This window comes from Erpetoichthys calabaricus, chromosome 4 (assembly GCF_900747795.2).
Source record: "Erpetoichthys calabaricus chromosome 4, fErpCal1.3, whole genome shotgun sequence".
NCBI lineage: Eukaryota > Metazoa > Chordata > Cladistia > Polypteriformes > Polypteridae > Erpetoichthys > Erpetoichthys calabaricus.
Window position 1 is genome coordinate 196824590 of NC_041397.2, and position 24677 is coordinate 196849266.

The 24677-nt window shown below is 36.4% G+C and overlaps 1 long non-coding RNA gene across 2 annotated transcripts in view; it reads right to left on the reverse strand.

Moving 5' to 3' along the window:
- LOC114650484 (uncharacterized) overlaps nucleotides 1-20103 on the reverse strand; it is a 605078-nt gene extending 584975 nt beyond the window's left edge. Inside the window, exon 1 of one of the 2 annotated variants that reach the window (XR_007934844.1) lies at nucleotides 19767-20103. This is a non-coding gene — a long non-coding RNA (uncharacterized LOC114650484). The remainder of the gene's footprint in view (nucleotides 1-19766) is intronic. The other variant, XR_007934843.1, reaches the window with a different exon arrangement.
- Between the last annotated feature and the right edge of the window lie 4574 nt (nucleotides 20104-24677).

A 24677-nucleotide genomic window follows, 5' to 3' on the forward strand; every position in this document is an offset into this window, starting at 1 on the left:
TATTCCATCCCCCCAACGACTTAGAACGTAAACAAGCTTTTCCCAGCTCATGCCTTGATTGATTATCTGGGAGTGAAGTGGAGTTTTAGAGTAGAAATAATAGATTGTTATTTGGAACACACGCATTTCATATGTGTTGCATTTCTACAGTAATCTGTGTAAACACAATGTTAAAATAGAAACGTTTTATATATTCTACTAGCAAATGACAAAATGTAGGCATAACTATATAATGTATGAAGCCTGAAGTCCAAATATCAAAGAAACACTTTCACAAAAGGTACAAAAAAAAAGCCACCGCCAAAAAAAGCCGCCTTAGTGTGCGACATTGACACGCATTAGCTATCACTGCTTCCGTGGCGTAACAGTATCAGTCGCTGACTGGGAATCAGAAGGTCATGAGTTCGATCCTGCACAGCTCCATTTTGAGAAGTGTTCTTATTTTCACTATTTTAGAATAAAAAGATACATTTGATTTCAGTCTGTAACAGCCGGTGTAATTTATGATATATGTAAAGGTTAGCTTTATTTTTTTTTTAAATTCACTTTTCATTGTCTCAGTCGCGTTCAGGATCCTTCCCTACCACCCCCCACCTGACACTGCTGTTTTCACATAAAGACGCGCTATAGTTCTGCAGTGTATCACGATACATACAACCACGTGTTTTTTTCCCCCAGTATTGCCAGTCCCCACGTGTTGCTGTATGCTCTTTTATACTCCAGGACATGCAGAGGAAAGCATAGTAAAGAGCAGTAACTTCAGCGCTATATGCAATCATCAGACACTCCCCATCTGATGCTGTTTTCACATAAAGATGCGCTAAAGGTCTGCAGTGTACTTGTGACTGCATTGTCGTACCAATGCTTGCGAACTGAAGTGTCTGCATGCACTTTTCGTGGCATTATACGTGTATTTTTTGAGCATGCCAATGTAGCTCAAACACAGGAACATATGTTGATGTAAAAGTATAACAAAACAAGTGCACTTTTATTCAAGACTATAACCGAAGAAAAAAGAAAGCAAGTTACAGTAGACGGTTGATATGACAGCTTGTGTGGTGGAATGCTAAGAACTGCTGATTTCCATTCCGTGCTATATAACTGTTAACATTTGAATCTGATGATTGCATATAGCGCTGTCTTATTCAGTGTGTGCAAGAACATGCAGGTGGCCAGTTGCTGAGTGCTACAACGCACATTTTAAAAAAGGAAAGAGACAAATATATGTGACGTTTTGAAGAAATCATTTTATGACGCGAATAGTACCAATCAGAAAACATCGTCGAAGTAATGCAGTATTATTTGAAAACGAACAGCGTCAGATCGGGTGTGAAGTTATACTGGAGCTGTTTGAGTCAGATCAGAAGCTGAATAAGCTGAACAAGCTCCTGTTCTGACTCTAAGTAAAAAGCATGAATTAATCAACAGAAATAATCGCGACTGACATTTTAAAGTTAACGATTTACAGTGCATACCAATTTATAAATTCAATGTCCGTTTGAGGAAAAAAAAAACCACTTTCTTCAAAGTTGGGAATCGAACTCACGTCTCTGTAACACGGTAGGGCAGCTGTGCTCCAAGTCAGCAAACCGTAGCATTAAGCCACGGAAGCTGTTGTATCATCCTTGAACCTTTTGTGAAAGTGTTTATTTGATGTTTGGACTTCAGGCTTCACAGATTCTATAGTTTATGCCTACATTTTGTAACATTTATTACTAAAATATGAAAAAGTTTCTGTTTTAGCAATGTGTTTACAGCGATTACTGTAGAAACGAAACACGCATGAAATGCACGTATTCCAGATAGCGATCTATTATCTCCATTCTAAAACTCCAGCAGTTCAGTCATTCCCAGATAATCAAACTAGGCATGAGCTGGGAAAACTTAGTGAACGTTCTGTGACGGTGGGGGATGGAACAGCCGGCTGCAATCTGCTCCTCTTAATCGGCACATTTAGAAGACAAAAGAGAGGTGAGAACGGTTTTAAGGTGGACCGGATCTACGAGTTTTTTCGTAGACTCTGGTAATTCTAGTGTTAAATTCCAAAAATAAGATTAAGCAAAGCAAGACAGGAGGTTCAAAGTGAAACCTCTGGCCCAAAATTTCTAAATAAAGTTTATTATAAAGAATTTGTTTAAAGAATTCAAAAATCTAGCAGCACACATAGCAAGGCAAGGAAAAAGGAACAAAAGATTTGCCTGTTCCATAACTTCATTTAAGCAAAATGAGATGATAGCTGCCATCCACATGTGAAAGGCAACACTAGAAATGGTCAAGGAGGCAGACACCAATAAAGTGTAGTTAGAGGGTCGGGTGTGAGGATGCACATGCAACAAAACAAAAGGAAGTACCATCTTGTGTGTGGAAGTTTCTCAAAAATATGTGTAGACTACTGATGCATATAGTTTCATCATCAGTAAAATATGACACTTCCCATTTACAAACATATTCTGTGAAATATAGAAAAATATTAATTATTGCTTCCTTTGTTAGTTTATTTGCCCAAATTATAGAAATGTTTTGCTTTTTCTATATATATAAAAATGGAATGGGTGGGTCGTCGGGTGGGCCTTTTTTTCATTCCGTCGTTTTTTCGACGTTTTGAAAATGTAGAATGATTATTTGATTTTTTTGTTTTTATTTGATCGTGTCTATGTAGCCGCTGTCGTAATAAAGTATCGCTAAAATCGTCATTTATCGTAATTTATTTTTGACGTATAACGTCGACGTCGTCGAGGTCAGTCATACCACTGCAAAAAATCTGCTTACGGTTGAAAGACACGCCCTACTCACTGGACAGTTAAAAACACCAATCAAACTAACGATGACATCAAGTATTACCCAATCAAAAGTAGGAAAGGAGGCATCTTCATAAAATGCGTGTGGGATGATTTGCATGAGACGCTGCTTTAAAAAAAAAATGATACAAAAAATACGGGATAAATCCCGTCCAGTATTGATTGAAAATGGGACGCGCAATTTCATTCTCAAACGCGGCACGATTCCGTATTTTAAAGGACGGGTGGCAACCCTACAGTGCCAGGTAACCACCCATACAATCAGATTGTGATTCAGACTAGGAATGCAATGAATGTAATTACCCCGATCTACATACAAGGCGAAAGTCTTGCAACATTCAAAGATCATGGTTTGGGATAATTACTACTTATTAAGTACAACATTGAACATAAAAGAGCTTATGAAGCCTTGAACCGAAAAAAGCAAGATCTCAGAGATCGTAAAAAAAAAAAAAAGGAGGTAATGTCGTTTTACTCGCTGTAGATTTTACTCAAACATTACCAGTTATTCCACGAGGGAGACCAGCAGATGAACTCAACGCGTGTTTAAAATCCATGCTTCTCCCACGGTCGGTTATATGTCGCGTGTTCTCGGGTAGGTACACCAAAAAATGTATACATTTAAGCATGTAATGGGCAAAGAAAAAATGAGGTATACCCGAAGGCACTGCAGTAGTACTCAATGTAACTTTACTTCTTAAATGTTAATGTTTTACTGTTTAATAATTTATACGCTTCTTATATATTGTTCAAATTCTTTTATCAAAATACCAGTGACAGCGCAATGCACGATAACATGGAGTGAATACACCATACGCATCCGCCCACGGCCACCCTGGTGTGCGCAGATAGGAGTTGATTCTAAAATAAAATAAACATAAAAAGAGTAATACATTCATCACCCATAAAGCTGATAGCAGACGTGACGTATTATATGTGTACCACATTTCAAGTCAATACGTGAAACGGTTTGCAAGCTACATGTGATTTCAAATCCTGGACAGACCAACGAAAAGCCACGGTAGCAAATTATAGAAGAAGATTTTACTGTTTAATAATTTATATTTATATGAAATGTGCTTCTTATATATTACTTCATATTCTCATATGATAATGATGTTAATGTTGTTTATATTGATTTCTATGTTATTGTAAGTGCATCTATGTGTGTATATGTATGTATGTATGTGTATATATATATAAAAAAATATATGTGTATATGTATATATAACGAGCTGTATATACCCGGCGTTGCCCGGGGCAGAAGTAACCTAATCGGTCAAACAGTTACATATATACCAAAGTAAACCTAATCGGTTAAACAGCTTCATATATACAGAAGCGAACCTAATCGGACAAACAGCTAATCTATATACATAAGCAAACCTAATTGGTCAAACAGTTACATAAATACAAAAGCAAACCTAATCGATGAAACAGCTTCATATATACAGAAGCGAACCTAATTGGTCAAACAGTTATGCATGTGCAGAATAATTTTACAAAGATTATGCGTGTTAACAATCATTAAAAAGAAAAGATTCAGGAACTCTTCTTCTATATGTGATGAAGCTGGATGAAGCTGACTTGACGAAGACGTAGGTGGCATAGATTGGTTTTTCTAAAACAGAAGAAAAAAATGAGTATCTATTATTATTTTAAATTAGAATGAAAATGAGAACCTTGATTAGAGATAGATTATCTGTATTAAAATATGTGCATGAATAAACTTTTGGTAACTCTCTAGCAAAAGTTTATTCATACAAATTGGCATGGGATGGCTTTGTGAAAAAGTAAAAATTACATAAAAATAAATTGAGAATGCGTACTTTGATTTGACTGAGATTATCTGTAATGATGAAAAAAAAGTTTACTATGTTTTTTTTTCCATACGGGAAGGATGTAAAACCTTACATAGGCACCCTTCAGCCCGTACTGAAGGGTACTGTCAGATTGTTACTGACTAAAAAACACCCTTTTTATTCCACAGCTACCCCAAAAACCAGTATTGGGCATTACTTTGGGGTGGCAGTAGTTTAGTTATGAAACAGCTGGGTCCTGAAAAAAATCTGTCTTATTAGTGGCTTCATCACATATAGAAGAACAGTTCCGCAATCTTTTCTTTTTAATGATTGTTAACACGCATAATGTTTGTAAAATCATTCTGCACATTCATAACTGTTTGACCAATTAGGTTCGCTTCTGTATATATGAAGCTGTTTCATCGATTAGGTTTACTTTTGTATTTATGTAACTGTTTGACCAATTAGGTTTGCTTATGTATATAGATTAGCTGTTTGTCCGATTAGGTTCGCTTCTGTATATATGAAGCTGTTTAACCGATTACGTTTACTTTGGTATATATGTAAGTGTTTGACCGATTAGGTTACTTCTGCCCCGGGCAACGCCGGGTATATACAGCTCGTACAATATAAAAGTTATTTTTTCAGGTGGGAGATGTATCTTTTTATTTTCCTTACTTTCTTCTTTTAAAAAATTGTTATATGTTAGGTTATTTGTTTAATTGAGTAGTATGTCATTATAGTATTTTGCTTTTTGAAAGATAAAATACAAATTTTAATTAAACAAATATATATTGAATCATTTTTGCCAATCAGCACCACACACTTAAAATGGCTTCTTGAAGAATAAAATGTTACTCTGTTGCAGGTTCATATACATGTGATTGTATTAAGTTTTCTCCTAATATGTATTCCTAAATAATATAAGGCATAAAAATGCAGACAGTAGTTTAACTGCAGTACAGGCAAAATCTTTTGCAGTTTTGTGCAAAAATATTTTAAAAATTAATATAAAATTATCCAGCATTTTTAATTGCACATTTCATATGTAATAATATTTAAGATGACTAGGACAAACAGGTACTACTGGAAGCATGTGAAGCTACTCAATGAGATCTTTCATTTTTGTAAACATGTGTAGCAGAAGAACTCAATGTTTACAGCATTCCTCAACATACAACATTAAAGGTGTACAGTTTTTTTATATAATTCATTAGCACCGGCCACAAACTATAGTATACTAATGTGAAAAAGAGTACAAAGAGGAAATATTTTCTACTGAGAAAAAAAAATCTACTCAGTACTCAACACAATAAATACATTCAAGAGAACAGACACTTTAATACTAGAATAAACAGGTAATACTGATCAGAAAGGCTAAAAGCTATAAATGTGCAACAAGAAAAAAAACAATTAACTAAGACACAAAGAAGTCAAATAGGACAGTAGATGGTCCCAGATTTCAAAACACCTACACTATGATTTCCCTGGGTATTAAAGAGAGCACACTAAAGGCCAGTGTAACCTTAATTGGTCCCATGTGCATCCTGATACTAGCAATTAGGCCAATTAAGGTAAGCCTCATTAAGCAGGATCTCTGCCTGTGTCCCATCAGAGTAATTCTTTACTAAATTACTAAATCAATAAAAGATAATTACAAGAAACAAGACATCACTTTATGGTTGTTAACATCTTGTAAAACAACTGAATTACATATAATTTCATTATTTTTCATGCAAAAAGGTACTTATTTTTGGTCTTTGTTTACCTTATAGCATAATAGAATCATAATGGATATTTTTGAGATTTCACATGGCTTTCCATTTACACACTGCTGAATATAGTCTTCACCAAAATAAACAATGAAAACACCACTACTTTTCCTTGAAGCTGTACTTAACCCAACTGATTCAACCTATCAAATTTTATATAACATAACATTCTCAAATCCAATTAGGCCAATTCAGGACTGTAGCTACCCAAAGTCGATTCTGACAGTATCAGACTCAAGGCAGAAATGATACTTTTTATCATGTTAAGTGTATACATTTTTATTAAGAGTTAATAACACAAATTAAACTGACAAAAATAAGACTTCATCACTGCAAATGAAGATATCTAATAAAAGTGATTTCTTCTTGTGACAATCTACGCAATCACTTATATTTTTTGTATCCCTTTCAAAGAGCTAAATCTAAATGGTTCCCATCATATTACAGGTGGAAAATGGTTGCTTTACTACACTCTTCTTGAAAACACCAAAATTTTCCAATGAGAAACTGCAAAAGCAAATGAAAGTCTAAAAAAAGTATATAAAAAAAGGACATATAATAAGTATGTATGTATATGTCACGTGCAGGAGCTTCCAGTAATGCAGAGGGAAGACGATGTGTGAAGTACAACCACTAATCTTTTGTCCACTTCAATCTCTAAAATGGAGGAGAACCCTCAGGAAAAAACATGACATCTATTGCAGTTTAAAGCTGTAAGTCCCACCTCCTCCAGTCTATCCTATGTGTGTATACCTGTAAACCTTGCTGCCTACCTGGAAGTCAGCATTTACTTTGGAACTAGATGCTCAAAAGGATAGAGCTCCAACTTCCAGATACCTTTATTAGCTCATGGAAAGTTGTGAAAACTGGCAAAAGATGGCAGACCATTTGATTTATTTCCTTTTCCTTTCATCTGGGCATGAAACAAGATTTTCTCCAAAGCCAAACACTCCATTCCCCTGTTAAAAAGGTAAAGCAGCAGTTTGCCCTGAAAAAGTACAAGTCTTGCTTACTGTAAGAGGCCTTGCTCGTGGTTCTTTGCAGATTTTCTTGGAAATACCATAGGAGTATTTCCTCAATAAGCTGCTCAATTACCATGGGTAGAGTACTATGACAAGCACTTGGGATGTAAGATTATATTTTACAGAGAAAGTATTAATTTAAATAATGTATGCAGTTATTTCAAATTGTTAAGTTTCATATTTGAATGTTCCTTAGAAGTTGTGTTGTAAGATTGCAGCTAAATTTACCTTAACTGTGGGGCTTTTCTGCATTGTGTTGGCGCTGTTGGAGATACAGAAGAACAAAGGAGACATAAATAAAGATGGTCTTTGAGAGGGGACTTAACATATGCATGGTCTTTCTGTGCCTCTAACCACCACCAAAAGAACCCTGTATACTACAATTACATATAAAATGCCCCACAGACAATTACGTTTTATGCAATCTTAGAGTTTCCAAATATGATAGCACAAATAACCTTAAAATAGAAAATATCCCTCTCTAAATGTACAAATTATCTGTGACAACAGGCTAAAACATAAGAAGCTTGTGACCAAGTTGCTAAAAACTAAACGAGCAGTGGCCATATGGGTGAAATGAATTGCTGAGCATCGGACAGAAGAAGGAGAGTTTCATAGTGTGTGGCTTTTGGATAACAGGATGTCTCTATTTGTTAATTATCCCTTACGATATAGGCAATGCATGTACACCAGAAATCGAGAATTGTATTGGTTTGTAAATAGTTCAAAGTTTTGCATCAGTCAAGTAGAGCCATACAGAACTCTTCTGGATTTGTTAACCTAATGCCACCTCATCAGTCTTCCACTAACAGCTCTTTGACACCATAAATTAACCACTACTTAGTAAGGTTTTCCTGCATTGTCAACCTCGGTCCCTAGTTTGCTAATAATTATTTGCTAGAGTTTTTTGCAGTGAATTTGAGAGTTTTGCCGGTGACCTTGTTCACCAAATTTTTTCCCTGAAAATATGCTGTGCAGCCAGCCTAGGCAAACTTTTATATTTGTATATCCCCAGCACCCCATAATGTTTTGCAAGGTCAGCTTGATGTCACAGGGCAGTAGCAGCCAATGTTAAATAGGATTGGTGAGAATGCAGCTTTGATCTCTTGCATCATAGGCTCAGAGTTAGCCATACCTCATTGGCTTGTATGCAGCTCTTCCTTCTTTCATGCTCTCCCCTACCCCTCCTGTTAGTAGACAGCATCAGTCCTTCATCTCCCAGATACTGGTGTGTAAGAGGCCCCTCCCGCCCAGCTACTGCCAAATCTAGCACGTAAATATGCACCTGGCAAAGTTGTCGGTGATGCAAATCCTGCTCTCTAGGCTGGTGGACACAGCCTCCTCTCTTTCCACTAGCTGACAGTTCATTATCGTAATGTTTTTGGGGCATTATCACAAACTGGTAGCTGCAAATATTCTAATTAAATGTTTTGAAGGCTTTATCAGTTTTATTCTAGAAAGTGTTTCATACTGAATAAGTGACAAGATTTGTCTTAATTACCAGTATTATGACTTTGATTGTAATTATCTATATATATAATTCACTAAGCCGCCGACAAGTAGCCACCCATGGAAAGCACGCACCGCCGACAAGTAGCCAACCATGGAAAGCACGCAAGACAGCCACGCCCACCGTATATAATTCACTAAGCCGCCAACAAGTAGCCACCCATGGAAAGCACGCAAGACAGCCACACCCACCAACTCTTAGACCGTTGGATACGACGACAACTCGCAGAGCCACACCCACCAATTTGGACGCAGCAACTCACAGAGCGGGGCGTCATTCACGTTCGTCTCTGCTACACTCCACGCCAATATATATGTTATAATTCACTAAGTCCATGGCAAGCAACACGCACGCAAGACCGAGCCATGCCCATCAACAATTCACTAAGCAGCCGATCATGGCACACGCACTACAGAGCCAACAATTCTCACGAGAGTGAAAGCATTTGCCAAGAATGTTTTCTTTAATCAAGAACGAAAGTCGGAGGTTCAAAGATGATCACATACCGTCGTAGTTCCGACCATAAACGATGCCGACTGGCGATCCAGCGGCGTTATTCCCATGACCCGCTGGGCAGCCATTACTCCCACTGGCATGCCTCCGCATAAAGTCAAACTTAAAATTGGTTTAGTCATCATGCTTCTCAGAAACCTCATGCCAGCAAGAAGTCTCTGTAAAGGCACTAGACTGACTGTTCTCAGCATTCACCACAATGTACTGGGGTGTAAAACAAGAGGCGCGTGAGAGAAACACACACACACGCGACAGAGACACACACACACACGCGAGAGAGAGAGAGAGACACACACACACACACACAGGCGCATGCACGAGAGAGACACACACACAGGCGCGCGAGAGACAGACACACACACACACACACAGGTGCGTGCACGCGAGCGAGAGAGAGAGAGACACACAAACAGGCGTGCGAGAGAGAGAATCCCTGACCCCATCAGATTCAAATTTGCCTTTTACTTTTACACGCAGACAGTTTCCTGTTAGATTGGCCTTCGCAATGACAATTAATAAGGCACATCGACACACTTTCAAAACGCTATGCCTGTATCTGCCAAACCCAGTTTTCAGTCACGGACAATTGTATGTTGCTCTCTCTAGAGTTCCATCATCTTTTCATTCAATTACAGTTGTATCCTCAAACCCACCCCAATTGGACAACTGTGTCTTTCAGGAAGTGTTCACCCATCAATACATAATTATGTGGCGTATGCTACGCCACGGGTTGGCTAGTTTATCATAATATTGTAAGACACTCCGGTATGGAGCAAGCTGCAGCCAGTCTATTCATTTAAAAACTGACGACAAAAAATTATCATTGATGCACAAAACCCATCAAAGTGAAGCCTACAGAAGAAAAAAAGAAAAAAAAACTCAAAGTTTTTCAATGCTTTTCTGATTTGGATTTGCAGAGAATAGACTGTAGACTTACACAGAATAAGATGAAGTCTTACATACACCATCTGGTAATCTTTCATTGCTGAGAGAACAAGGATTTAGTTTACAAATATTTATATAATCTGCATCCTTGTACTACCTGATTGCCCCTCCCATTTACTGCAAAAAATTATAACATGCAGTTATAAACAAATGGTTCAAGGTTCTGGTCTAAGAACTATAATACTGTTAAAAACTATTACTAAATAAAACAAATAGCAATAGCACTTTTCAGAACTTGGTGAAAAGCAAGAATATAAAAACAGCATTTATGAAATAAGAATATTGGTAATCTCAGGTTGATTGCTGTTTTACCACTACCTGTAGATTAATACACAGTTGCAAATTAGCTTAACCTCAGATACAGTGCAATTGGCTCTCTACCTCTTGTCATCACACAAGGTCTGCTTTGGCATGGTCTTAATAGTTATATATCGTATTTTGTGACTAGAGACTTGGATAGTTCAGATAACTGATAGACTGAAGTACTGTTGTAAAATATTCTATGACGTACTGTTGTAAAATATTCTATAACTTTCTTGTTTGTTGTAGCGCTGCTGCCTCGCAGTAAGGAGACCTGGGTTCGCTTCCTGGGTCCTACCTGCATGGAGTTTGCATGTTCTCCCCGTGTCTGTGCGAGTTTCCTCCGGGTGCTACAGTTTCCTCCCACAGTCCAAAGACATGCAGGTTAGATGTATTGGCGATTCTAAATTGTCTCTAGTGTGTGCTTGGTGTGTGGGAGTGTGTGTGCCCTGCGGTGGGCTGGTGCCCTGCTTAGGGATTTGTTCCTGCCTTGTGCCCTGTGCTGGCTGGGATTGGCTCCAGCAGACCCTGTGTTTGGATTCAGTGGGTTGAAAAATGACTGACTGAATAGATCTTTCTTTCAATTTCGTTTTTATAAAATGGACTTTCACTTATAAACAAGGAATGCCGCACACTGATTACAAAGGCATGGCATAAAATTTTCCAGAGACTCTTAACTGAATTCAGCATTGCAGTGTGCTGTAGCTTATCCTGGCAGTACTGGACAAAAGGCAAGAACCCAGCCATGGAGAAGGAACATGTCCAATACAGGCCCCGTTCCACATACACCGACCTAATACCAATTCTGGCCAATTTAGAATCGTCAATTAACCTAACACACATTGGAATATAGGGGTGGCACAGCGGTGCAGTGACAATGATACTGCCTTACAGTAAGGAGATCAGGGTTCAGCTCAGGAGACCTGAACAGAGTTTGCATATTTTCCCAGTCTCTGTGTGGGTTTCCTCCAGATTCTCTGCTTTCCTACCACAGTCCAAAGACATGCAGGTTAGGTATACTGGTGATGATAAATTGGCCCTAGTGCGTTTGGTATGTGATGTGTGTTTGTCCGCCCTGCAATGGGCTGGTGTCCTGTCCCAGGTTTGTTCAGGCCTTGCACCCTATGCTAGCTGGGTTAAGCTCCAGCACCCTGGTCTGGATTAAGCAGGTAAAAAAAATGACAAGACATAGAGATATGATTAAAAAAAAAAATGAAGTACCCAGAAGAAAACCCAATAAAGTATAAAACACAATTTTGATAATAAAAGCAAAGACATAATATAGAGTACTATTGGAACACCTTGCTGTTATTAATGTATTTTCTTTTTATATTACCTTTTTGCGGTTTTTGTTCATGAATATGTTAATATCACAACGAATTTTGTCTTGGTCTTGGTAAATTTCAAAATGATCATCTTTTGTGTATAACATAATAGATTAGTATTTTTTATGTGCCCAAAGGCTTTTGGGCCTCCCCATGATGTTGCAGCTAAGGAAAAACCCTCAGCGCTTATATTTGAAAAAAAGGTGATCAATCATTGACTGAAACATTCATCAATGTTATGCTCTGCTGTCATCCCTTCCTTGGTTTTGTGGAGTTGTACATTTTTGTCAATATTTTTTTTCTGATCTTCTGGTGACATATAGAATTTTATTAGAGGTTTGGCTTGTTATTTTAGGTATTTGATTCTTGGGTTATGGACTGGTTTTGCTATTTTGGTTTATCTTTCAGGCATCCCTTTCAAAATTTTGTTCTTGTTTAAAATATAGTGTTAAATAAGTCTTTTAAAATATGAAAAGAGTTTGTTTTTGTCATTAGGTGTGGGGTTTGGCATTTCACCAATTGCCTATTTAGACTTTAGAATATAAAGGTTCCTCCCTATTTTTCTCTTGGTTCTGTGCAGGCCTTAAGCCTGTATCTTGAGATTTGGGGAAGGGCCAATTTTGATTCATTGGTCTCAGATGGCGCGCTGGGTTAGATTTTAGAGGCCTGCCTCAATTAGAGTTTCAAGAGCCTGTTAGATCATAATATAAAATCTAAGTATTATTTACAAATGTATTACATACTGTTGCTTTAACACCAATAAAACTTTATTAAAACATTAAAATGTATTTAGTCCCAGATTCCAACTACCCTCGATCAGTTACACTCTGTAATAAAAAAAAAAAATGATAATGTCCGACAATGGTATACTTCTCTTAGCAATGACGCATTCAGTCTAAGGTAACAGAAAGAAAATGGAATCATCTTAATTACTACCAACAAATAATTGATCGAGTTGTTAAAAAAAACCTAATATGTAAAAATAGAGATAGTGTCAGCATCAATAATGCTAAATTAATGAATATTAAGACTATTTCCTATAAATGCGGAGACCAAATATGTTTCTGTAATATTGATAGGTAGTTCATTCAAGAATTCACAGGCCCTATAGCTAAGCGTTCTGTCACAAACAGTAATTGTATCTATCCCAAAGATTTTAAGCAGTTCTGCATTTTGAGACAACAAAATTCTCTCTGGAGTAAACACATTAATATGTTTTTTAAAGTAAAAGAGACTATACCATTTATGATACTATGTCAAAAGATTTTTTTTAACAGACCCTAAACTTAGAAGAAAGCAAGGGTAGTAATTTAAGAAAGAGTAACTGTACATAGCCTTTTAATTGTTTAAATCCTAGGTGTATAAGTGTATATTTCTTTATCAATAACAATGTACTTCTCAATTAGATCTTGTAAATATGATGCTATCATCATCTTAACTTACATCTAGGTACTTAACACATTGTTAGAAACAGGACTTAAATAATTATTAGAGATTAATTTTAATAGAGGCCAATGCTTCCCCAGAGGCTTGTGTGTGGACAATCTTGGAAACGCTAAGCAGTTTTTATAAGGACAAATTATCTTGTATGTTTTACATAAAAATAAATTGGAGACTAGAAAGGCATTACATCTAGTTATGGAGATTTTCAAACTTGATCAAGAATATATCTCCAAAGTTGGCTCTTTAAATGGAATTTAAACTTTTGACTACAAGAGAATCAGAAAAAAATCATTTTTAAATATAGAATAGGCCAATAAGATTCTACTTTAACAAATACACAAAAAGGGTTGACAATGCAATAAAACAGAATAATAATATAGTTGAAAATAGTTAGGAAGCACAAAGAAGTATTTATTTAAAGAATGAATCAAGTCCTTGTACACTTCAGTGTGCAGAAGATTCAGTGTCCAAGGATTTTTTTGTTAAAATACAAATACCATACCTCCCTCCTAGTTCAGAAGAGCTTGATAAACCTCCTCTGAAATACAAGATGCTATAACTCATTGTAGAGCAGAAAAACGGCAGGCCAAGATGGCTTTCCAATAAAATTTTGTAAAAGGTTGTCAAAAGACTTAGTGCCATTTTTAGCAATGTTTGAAGAAGTTAGAGAAAATAAAATACCAATTTCTCTCCTGAACAATGATGTTAAGATACTGGTAAAATCATTAGCTAGAAGAAACGAGAAAGTGCTTACCTCTGGGATTGGCCCAAATATATATGCATAGATTAAATTTACTGTACACTAGTCCAAAAAGTCTCAATCTGTATTAATATGGGCTCAGATTTTAAATTAGAATTGGAAAAAGATAAGGGTGTCCGTCACCAATGCTTTCTACAACTGTCATAGAAACTAGGGCTGTCAGACTTGATGTTGCTATTTGAATTTGAATTTATTTAAACATCGGTCTTATTCAAAGGTAAAAGTTAACTTTTGATTGTCAAAGAATGGTTGTTTGTTTTATCAACACTAACTCTGGCACCGCGTTTCCCCAGATAATGCAAAGCTGTATTATTTTACTGATCTTTTTTTGTGTGCTTCATTTCCACAAGCAGCCCTTTTGTAATTTTGAACAGTTTATGTTAATTAGCAAAATATACAGCCAGGCCCCTTCACAACAGTTTTCTTTTTTTTCCCATCCCAATACTCTAAACTGTGATCTACAACTGTACTCTGAGCAGTTTTTCTAAACCTTCTCTGGTACCCTAAAAGTATTGTTTTGCATCTGATTCTGTCCCATTCACTCAAAAACTTGGAGATTTCAGACTGTACAATGTGAATAATTTAATTAAAGCAAATGGGACAGAACTGTCATAATTTTAATATTTTTTATTTCACTGCTTAAAAGACCCACTTTAAATACCCTAATCAGCCAATATGCCTTGTTACAATATTACCCTTTGGCTTACATGGCTGCTGGCTTGAAACATAATGCCTAAAACAATAAGATGCACACAAAAATAAAGAGAAAGTAAAATATGTGTCAGAGCGCATTTTCAAACAAATTCAAGAACTAATACAAATTGCAGTAGGCTCAGAAAAGTTACTAGAGAACAATAGAAACAGTCTCAAGTGAGGGCTGAGGGTTTTTTTTTTTCTAAACAAATTTACTCCTATCTCTTTCTTCTGGATTGACTTCGAAGTAAATTGTTGTATGTTGTTATGATGTTATTGCTTGATTGATCTGTATGCCTTATAATATGCAGCTCTTCAAAAATAAAATAAAAAAATGAAAAAACAGGAAAGGAAATTTTTCTTTACAAATAAATCATGACCAAGAAAAGAGCTTACATAGATTACCTGAAGATAATCAATAAATAGCCTCAGGTGACTGAGGACTATTTACATTTGCAATGCAAAAGTAGATGTGACTGCATGAGCCCTCTGGGTACTAATTAAGAAATACAAGATGAACCACTGTAAAAACTTGCTTAGCTAGTTTGACTACCTAGCATTTATGATTTTCTACAACATAATTTTAATTTGTGATAGCTGAGATAAAGCAACTCCCAATCCAAACTTAGAAATATATACTTCAAACTCAAACAGACCTGAACTTGGGGCATGAACTTCATTAATGGTTTCTTTAAGGTTTCAAATGTCTCTTTATCTTCAGTCCTTTTTGATTAATGCTGCAATTGGTGTTTAAAAAGTACAAAGTATTTTATTGAAATGGTTTTACAACTGGCTGATCCTACACAACTCTGAACTTGTTTAATCGAGGAAGACACTAGCCTGTTCATTGAAATCTATTGGAATCCCTTCAAAAGATATTTTTTATCGATTGAAAAGAATGGACCTTACATGGAATTCTAAATTTTATGCTTTGTCTCACTCACTGTGCAATGCTGTGTCACAAAAAATGACAGGCACCCACATCTCCATTACTCTTGCTCTGTCTCACTCATGGCAGCTGAGAAGAAGCAAAATAACCTATCATCTATGGGGGAGGAACTAAAGCTTTAGATTTGTCAAAAAATTTTGATCACCCATATCACACACGTATGCATGGGAGGCAACTGATGGGCTCAAAAAGGGATAATTCCATGCCAGAACAGGGGGTGGCAGAGTGCACTGATCCTTCCTCTTTTTCATTGGCAGACCAACTACAGGAAATTTTGCCCGGACTAGATGACATCACTTCCAGTTCTGGGCCCGATGACATCACTTCCCCTGCCTGACTTTAAAACCACCATGTTTGCCTGTCTGTGTTGTTCGATTGTTGGACTGAAGTCTGTTAAGACCTGTTTCACTTGAACCAAAATCTTCAAACTTGGCAGCCTATTTCAAGTATACAGGTGGTTGCCCCCAAACCTTTTCCTGTGTCTTGTGGAATCCTTTCACACCGGTTTTCAAAGGATCGACATTTTAGAATCACACGATACTGAAAACATCGATATCACGATGATGGGTGCATGTCTGTCCGTATGTGTATGCGTCTATCTGCATGTAACAGTTTCTTCAGGACGGTCTAGAGCTAAAATGGCTGGACGGAAAAATACCACACTCAAAACTTAAGCCTGTTATGAGATGATGATGTGCCGATTAATTTTTGTCCAAAATCATTCAAGAGAAAGAGGCACTCTAGAGGAACCCTCAAATACCATAATTTTGCAATTAATTATGAATTCTTGTCATCAATTGTTATCGTAATGATGTTATGACCACAGAGATCAACATCAGAGCAGTAAATAATTACTGAAAAGTTATAGAATAGTTTGTGTAATTTGGTTCCTAGAATGCAAAGCCTACTGATGCTCACGTCCAATTTATTTTGCTCTCTTACAGTAACTATAAAGAACAGTGGCATGAGACAGAATGAGACATCCCTCCCACAGATACACACTATCTCCATCACATACACCATGCACACCATCTTGTAAGTAGATCTTGCCTAGCACACTGTGATTTTTGTGAAAAAGTATACTCTACTTTTCTTGCTCTATTAGACTTCTGCTAGGTCATAGATCAGCCTTTGCCGTAATGCATGAAGCGTAACTCTACATAAATGTTCATTTAAAGCTATGACCATACAGTACATTTCTATCTGAAGCAACAGAATAGTCCCCAGTCGTGTAAGTCATCACTGAACTACAAAGGTATAGGAAGTTCACCATTTTTTAGTAGCAGTGTAAGTGATTTTCCACTATAGATGTAAGAAATGAAGATCTGCTATACATACAGCATATGATTACTTTAATTCCTGGAAAAGATCAAAAATATCTATATAGACCATCACAAATAAATAATAGTTGACAAAAGCTTGAAAAATTGCTGAAGAAGCCTTGTGTCCTATGATTGCTGGGAAAAGGTTATGTTGCACTCTAACCCTGAATTGGATAAGTAGGTTATGTGTATGTATGAATGGACGGTATATTAAGAATGATTAATGCATATAATTAATATGGAATGATATTTCTATCATAGTAATTGCAAAAAAATAAATTGAAAACAAGCAAAAAAACTTTTTATGCTATAAATCAAATAGCACAGTTGTAATGCAAAAAACAGCTAATTAAAAATTGTCCATCTCAATGTATTAATTATTTGCTTGCAAAGTAATAATCAATAATGGTTCCATAATGATCTTACTTCTTCCCAAAATGACAATACAGTACGGGTTTGAAGACTATTAAATTTACCAATCTGGAAAACAAATTGTTACCAGCAAATCACCACAAACTAAAATAAAAAGGTAGTGTGGCTAAGGTAACAGAATTGTCATATGAACAACTTAATTCTTCTTGAATGTTCGACCAACACGCAACATGCTGCTGTTACAACTTGCATAGAAGTCAAAATAAAGAAGAAAAAAAAAGACTGAGCCCCAATAACACTAGATACTGTAATTAATAACCTAAAAAGAAGGTTTATATTTAGACAAAAACAACAAATAATCAAACAAAAAAGAAATCTCTGTTTTAACAAACGGAATTCTAAAGATTTTTACCAATATTAATTACACAACAAGTGTGAAAGCCAAAAATTAGACCTACTACAAAACAGGGATTACCCATAAAAACAAAAATTATACATTAAACACCTTCGCCTTTACCTTAATTTATTGCCAAAAGACAGACATTATCAGAAAAGATGGAGTCATTAGAAGTGACTGGAAGGTTCCACCCCCTTGTGGTCAACAAGAGGAGAAAGCAATAAGTAAAATAAAACAATTAAGAAAAATAACTTCAAAACAATTAAAGACTATAATTCACGCAAAAACATGTTGACGTTAGATTGCAGTTAATATTAACAACTATTAACTAGGAAGCTAACAAACTATTTTTAATATGCTTAATAAGTAAAATAAAATAATATTAATACAAATGCATAGCAAAAAATGTTACAGAAAAGGTGCAAAATATTGTAAAATGTGTTATTACAGGATAAATGACTTTCACTACTATGATCTGGAGACAAAGTCAAAACTTTTTAAATTAATTTCAATGAACTTCATTTTTATTAAACAAGTCATTATTTCTTTGATTAGAGAGTTCTAATCTCACTTTATGAAGTGGGAGATGGTTGACATTTCTGGCACACACTGCCCTCACAGATGTTATTTCCAAATTGAGATGGGCCAATTTGGCTGCATGAATAATAACTAAATCTAGGCATCATGCCAAAAGTTCTCTTCAAGCACAATGTATGGAGAAACACATACTTTAACAGGGCCTCTCCCAGATGGATAATATATTATTACGCATGATTACAGGATCTACAGCAAACAACCCACCCCTAAATCAGAACAGCAAAGTGCAGAATACTGATGATGAGATGATGGAATATTTCTCTTTTCATTTACTTGTCTTACGATATACACTTGCTATGCTTAATAAAGACTTCCCCTAAAAAATAATAAGCCCAAACACGCATTTTGTGTAAGACAGTTAGTTCTAATTACTTATAAATAAAGCACTTCAGTTATTTAATAGAAAAGAAGTTGTGACTAACAAAATATTTCTTGTTTCATTGTACCTTTCACAAGACAATTTACATATTAGCTGCTGGTCTTTAAGAAAGATAAAATATTGACCAATCAAGTATAACACATTCCACTACTTGATTTTCATACTGAATGATTAAAGTAGTATCTTAATTTTAGGCACTGCATTATGCAAGTGTAAAAGCAGACAAGCTGCTGTAGCTGCACGGTCTCTTTACAGGCTGCATCTGAAATTCAGTGTATCCTACAAATGGATGTAAATTAGCTGTATCGGTAAAGAATAAAAAGGGAGGCATCCAAATGCTAGAAACATCCTCTATATTACTGAACAATACGGCTCTTGTCTGAAACACTAATAGAGTTAATATTTAGAACAGCATTTGTTTTCCCAGTCTATATTTTATTTAGTTTTAAAGAGGCTTGAGAAAATCACAAAAGTGTTGCTTCCATTTTTAAATAAACACAGACAGACAAACAGAACAGATGAGACATATAAAAAAAATCCATGACTGCTTGGCAGTGGTGCCACATTTGCATAGCAGTAACAACGGGGGCTGAACAACAACAAAAAACATGACAATTATAATGAAACAAGAAACAAAGAAAACGCTAAAATTGATGGGAAGTGATTCGTTCGAATGACTACTTCAGAAAGACAATTTGAGTCTTTTATATTTCCCCCCCAAATATTCAAAAAAGAATTGATATAAATTACGATAGTCTAAGACCACATTATAGAAAAAAAAGCCCTAACCCTGGTTTGCATAGCGATTGTGCTGGAAGAATAATTAATGAAGGCAACTAATGTAATCTGTTAAACAAAGTTCATTACCGCATGATGTAAATGAGTTTCTCCCCAATGATGTCACTGATTGGCTGGGATGTGGAGTTGCTGTTTCATACAGAGCACCAGGGCCGGATTGGCTGCTAGCTCTCCTGGTTACTAGCTGGCTGGGCAGCATTCAAGCCAGACACCAGCTTGTCTCTTGTTGTCGTTTGAAGCAAATCTTGTTCAACCCAGCTGTGTCTCCATAGCAGTGGCACCCTGAGAGAGGCTCCCTTCAGCTTCCCACAGCTCTTGTTTGCAAGGCAGCTGCCGCTGTGAAATACCAGCCCTTGGCACTGAGCCCAGACTGCGTTCTTTTTCTGCACAACTTTGATCCATCTATAAAACAAAACAAAAAATAGTAAAATGGCAGCCTTGTGTAAGCTGCTAAAAAAAGCAAAATTATGTATGAGTAAATCGGCATCAGTTTGCTTTTTAATTTTTTTTCTCCATGATCATTTCTAGAAAAGAGAAAACACTTGCTTGTAGCATGATCTGTTAAAATGAATATATAAAAAAAATTAGCCTCTTAGTCGAAACACTCTTCTTTGCATATCTTTGACTCTAAAAAATAGTCTTCAATCTTTTCTCCATTAAAACCATAAACGGATTGATCAAGATTCTCAAATTATTTATTATTATTTTAAAGAATAGCCATGTCACCACTATGATTTGCTAAACGAGGGATCTTAATTTGCATATTTAAGTCTGCAAAATGAAATGGGACACAGTAAGAAGAAGGAAAAAAAAAAAAGAAAAAAAAAGAAATGATATCAACTTTACCAGACAATGGAGCACCTACAGGCTTCCCCTTAGCTAACTCCTTTATACCACTCTGCAGACAGTGCTGCAGACAGTGGCCAATCGGTAAGCTGCTTTTCACAGCTGTGATACCATAGGTGCACTGGACATATTGTCCTTTCAGACCCTAAATGCAGTTTACCACTTACTGTAAAAGGCACAGCTTTTTAATAATTACTGGGGAACGCTTGTCTAAGATGACACTTGCTTTAATTACACCATACTTATTAAAGCAGGCTACGGTGCCAGAGGTTCAATTTTCTACTTGCATGTACATTAATATGCACGGGTGTGCCTCCATGTTAAAATATTAGACATGCCAAGGAAACGTTGCAAATTGTTTCGAAAACCGTTAACGTAATGAGCGGCTTGTACATTTAAATACACTGATTGATTACTTGGATAAATGTAAATACGCTAGAGCAGGGAGGATAAAAACCACAATCATTTTGGTTTTTTTTCCCCGGGAGGAAGTATCAAATAATGAATGCATGTAAATTAATTTGCATGCGTCTCCTCTGGAGATTTATTTCTGACTAACTAATTAGCAGGATGCAAGTCTGCAAGGCAAAGCAATGTCAAAGCAGTCACACTTCAATGTCGCAAAACTGCAGTGTCATTTTGTGTTTACCTAAATCTATACACAAAACACATTTTACTTGCCAGCATGATGTATTTGCCAAATACTGAGTCTGCCGCTGACAAGGAAGCCCCTTCATGCTAATTTGTGTGAATTTATGCACACAGGATTTACATACTCATGAGTAGACACACTTACTGCCATATTAGTCAGCATGGGAACATAAGGCAGTGTTTTAAATAAAACATTGATTTCTGGGAACTGCTTGTGTTTTGTAATTCAAAATTTTACTCTTTAAAAATGAAACAGAACAAGATGCAGGCTTATTCCTCTTCAAGAGATAGCATATACAGCATGAAAAATATTCCCATGGATAAAGAATGGATGTCCTAATAAAAAAACATCCCTGCTGTTTCCATTCTTCTTTTTAAATCGGTTCTTTTTGTTAACTATAAATTAAATAAAACAGCAGTTTCCAATGGGTGGGTTCTTCATGCCCGCTGTATACATTTTATCCTCTTTCATTGTAAAAATTTTTTTTTTTTTTTTTTATATATAAAAACAGAACACAATTGAAGACTTAATGCTTCCAAGTACATTAAACTCTATTCAAGTACAACACAACACAGATCTAATATTAATGCAGTCTGGCTCCCAGGGATATCGCTAATGAATGACATGCAGGGTATTAATCACACTATACAAAAGAATCCTGTGTTCACTATCCTTATATATATATATATATATATATATCAGTATCCTATTGAGGCCAGATGCTCTATTCTCCCTTACATGGGTAGTCTATACTAAAGAAGGGCACATTTCAATGTGGGAGGTGTCAATGTGATCCAATTTTGGAATTATCATAGTCTATTGCAAAATTCATTTGTAACTCACTCCTTCAGGGAAACTTTAGCCTGTCAGTCTTTATTCTGGCAGGCTAAGAGACTTAAACTCCAGTGAAGGAATCTGATTATCTTTCTGTTGCTTAAGGAGATTAAAAAATAGTTTAGGGCAACATATAAGAAATGAAAGGTTTGTGCACATTTTGTGAAAGACTTTAATACACTAGATTATTCAGTCATCTTATTTAATGCAGACAGTGAGGCTTAGTAGCAAAGGCATTAGTGAAGGTTGCAGGCTCATTCACCAATACTGATCGTGTGACCCTGAGTCATTCACTTAAAGTGGTAGTGCCTCAGTTATAGAAGTCAGCATCTAAGAGAATGGATTATGCATTTGTGAGACTAAAAGCATCATAAACAGAATATAATTAAATAAACTGATTGATTAAATGCATAGCATTGCAGCCTACATTACCACATTGCAACAGTGTTGATGGGAACAGGCCATTCTGAATCACGATAGCTTGTCAATGTGTTTCACCCAATTACTCCAAAATAGCAGAAAACTGACTTTTAAATTTCCATAAAGTCATACCACAATAACTGGGTAAGTTAATCCTTGTATCTGCAGTTCTCTCGGTGAAGAAAAAAACTTTTGAAAATCATGTGAAAGCTAACCTTAACTAGGTTCTCTCTCTGTGTTCATATTCTTGTTGAAGAACGATTTCTAAATACATGAAGTAAATTCCCTTCATAATTTAAATACTTCAGTCAAGTAACCTCTTAATTTCAATTTGTTAAATCTAAAAAGGTTTAAAGGAACTAGACTTTGAACCTCAGTGTTGCCAGATCAGTATGCGTGTGTAAATATATTTTATCCACAAAGAATGCACAGTATGCTATATTATATATATATATATATATATATATATATACACACATATATATTCATAGCATTTCGTAGTCTGAATCACAATCTGATTGTATGGGTGGTTACCTAGTTGCGAGAAGAAGATCATAGAATGTTGCATAGTTTACTGTCAAATAATGTAAAGAGTATGCAACACGTGTTTCGCCCTTATTTGGGTTCATCAGGCATACACACTCACTGCACCCCTCTCGGGGATCGAACCGCAGACGTCAGCGTCAGAGGCGAAGGTTCGATCCCCAAGAAGGGTGCTTTGAGTGTGTACACCTGACGAGCCCAAATAAGGGCGAAACATGTGTCGCATACTCTTTGCATTATTTGACAGTAAACTATGCAATATATATATATATATATATATATATATATATATATATATATATATATATATATATATATATATATATATATATATATATATTATATACACACACATACAGGTGCTGGTCATAAAATTAGAATATCATGACAAAGTTGATTTTTTTCAGTAATTCCATTCAAAAAGTGAAACTTGTATATTAGATTCATTCATTACACACAGACTGATGTATTTCAAATGTTTATTTCTTTTAATGTTGATGATTATAACTGACAACTAATGAAAGTCCCAAATTCAGTATCTCGGAAAATTGCGAAAAGGTTCAATATTGAAGACACCTGGTGCCACACTCTAATCAGCTAATTAATTCAAAACACCTGCAAAAGCCTTTAAATGGTCTCTCAGTCTAGTTCTGTAGGCTACACAATCATGGGGAAGACTGCTGACTTGAAAGTTGTCCAAAAGACGACCATTGACACCTTGCACAAGGAGGGCAAGACACAAAAGGTCATTGCTAAAGAGGCTGGCTGTTCACAGAGCTCTGCGTCCAAGCACATTAATAGAGAGGCGAAGGGAAGGACAAGATGTGGTAGAAAAAAGTGTACAAGCAATAGGGATAACCGCACCCTGGAGAGGATTGTGAAACAAAACCCATTCAAAAACGTGGGGGAAATTCACAAAGAGTGGACTGCACCTGGAGTCAGTGCTTCAAGAACCACCAATAAATTTGGAGCCAATCATACGCCTCCCTGATGGTATTGCATGATGGTTAAGTATCTGCCTGTATTTCTCAACATTGAGAACACCATTAATCCTGACCAAATCTCCAACTCCATTTGCAGAAATGCAGCCCCAAACGTTCAAGGAACCTCCACCACGCTTCACTGTTGCCTGCAGGCACTCATTATTGTCACGTTCTCCAGCCCTTCGACGAACAAACTGCCTTGTGCTAAGGCCAAATATTTCAAATTTTGACTCATCAGTCCAGAGCACCTGCTGCCATTTTTCTGCACCCCAGTTCCTATGTTTTCGTGCATACTTGAGTCGCTTGGCCTTGTTTCCACATCGGAGGTATGGCTTTTTGGCTGCAACTCTTCCATGAAGACCACTTCTGGGCAGACTTCTCCAGACAGTCGATGGGTGTACCTGGGTCCCACTGGTTTCTGCCAGTTCTGAGCAGATGGCACTGCTGGACATCTTCCAATTTCGAAGGGTAATAAGCTTGATGTGTTTTTCATCTGCTGCACTAAGTTTCCTTGGGCGACCACTGCGTCTACGATCCTCAATGTTGCCCGTTTCTTTGTGCTTCTTCAAAAGAGCTTGAACAGCATATCTTGAAACTCCAGTCTGCTTTGAAATCTTTGTCTGGGAGAGACCTTGCTGATGCAGTATAACTACCTTGTGTCTTGTTGCTGTGCTCAATCTTGCCATGACATGAAACTGTCTT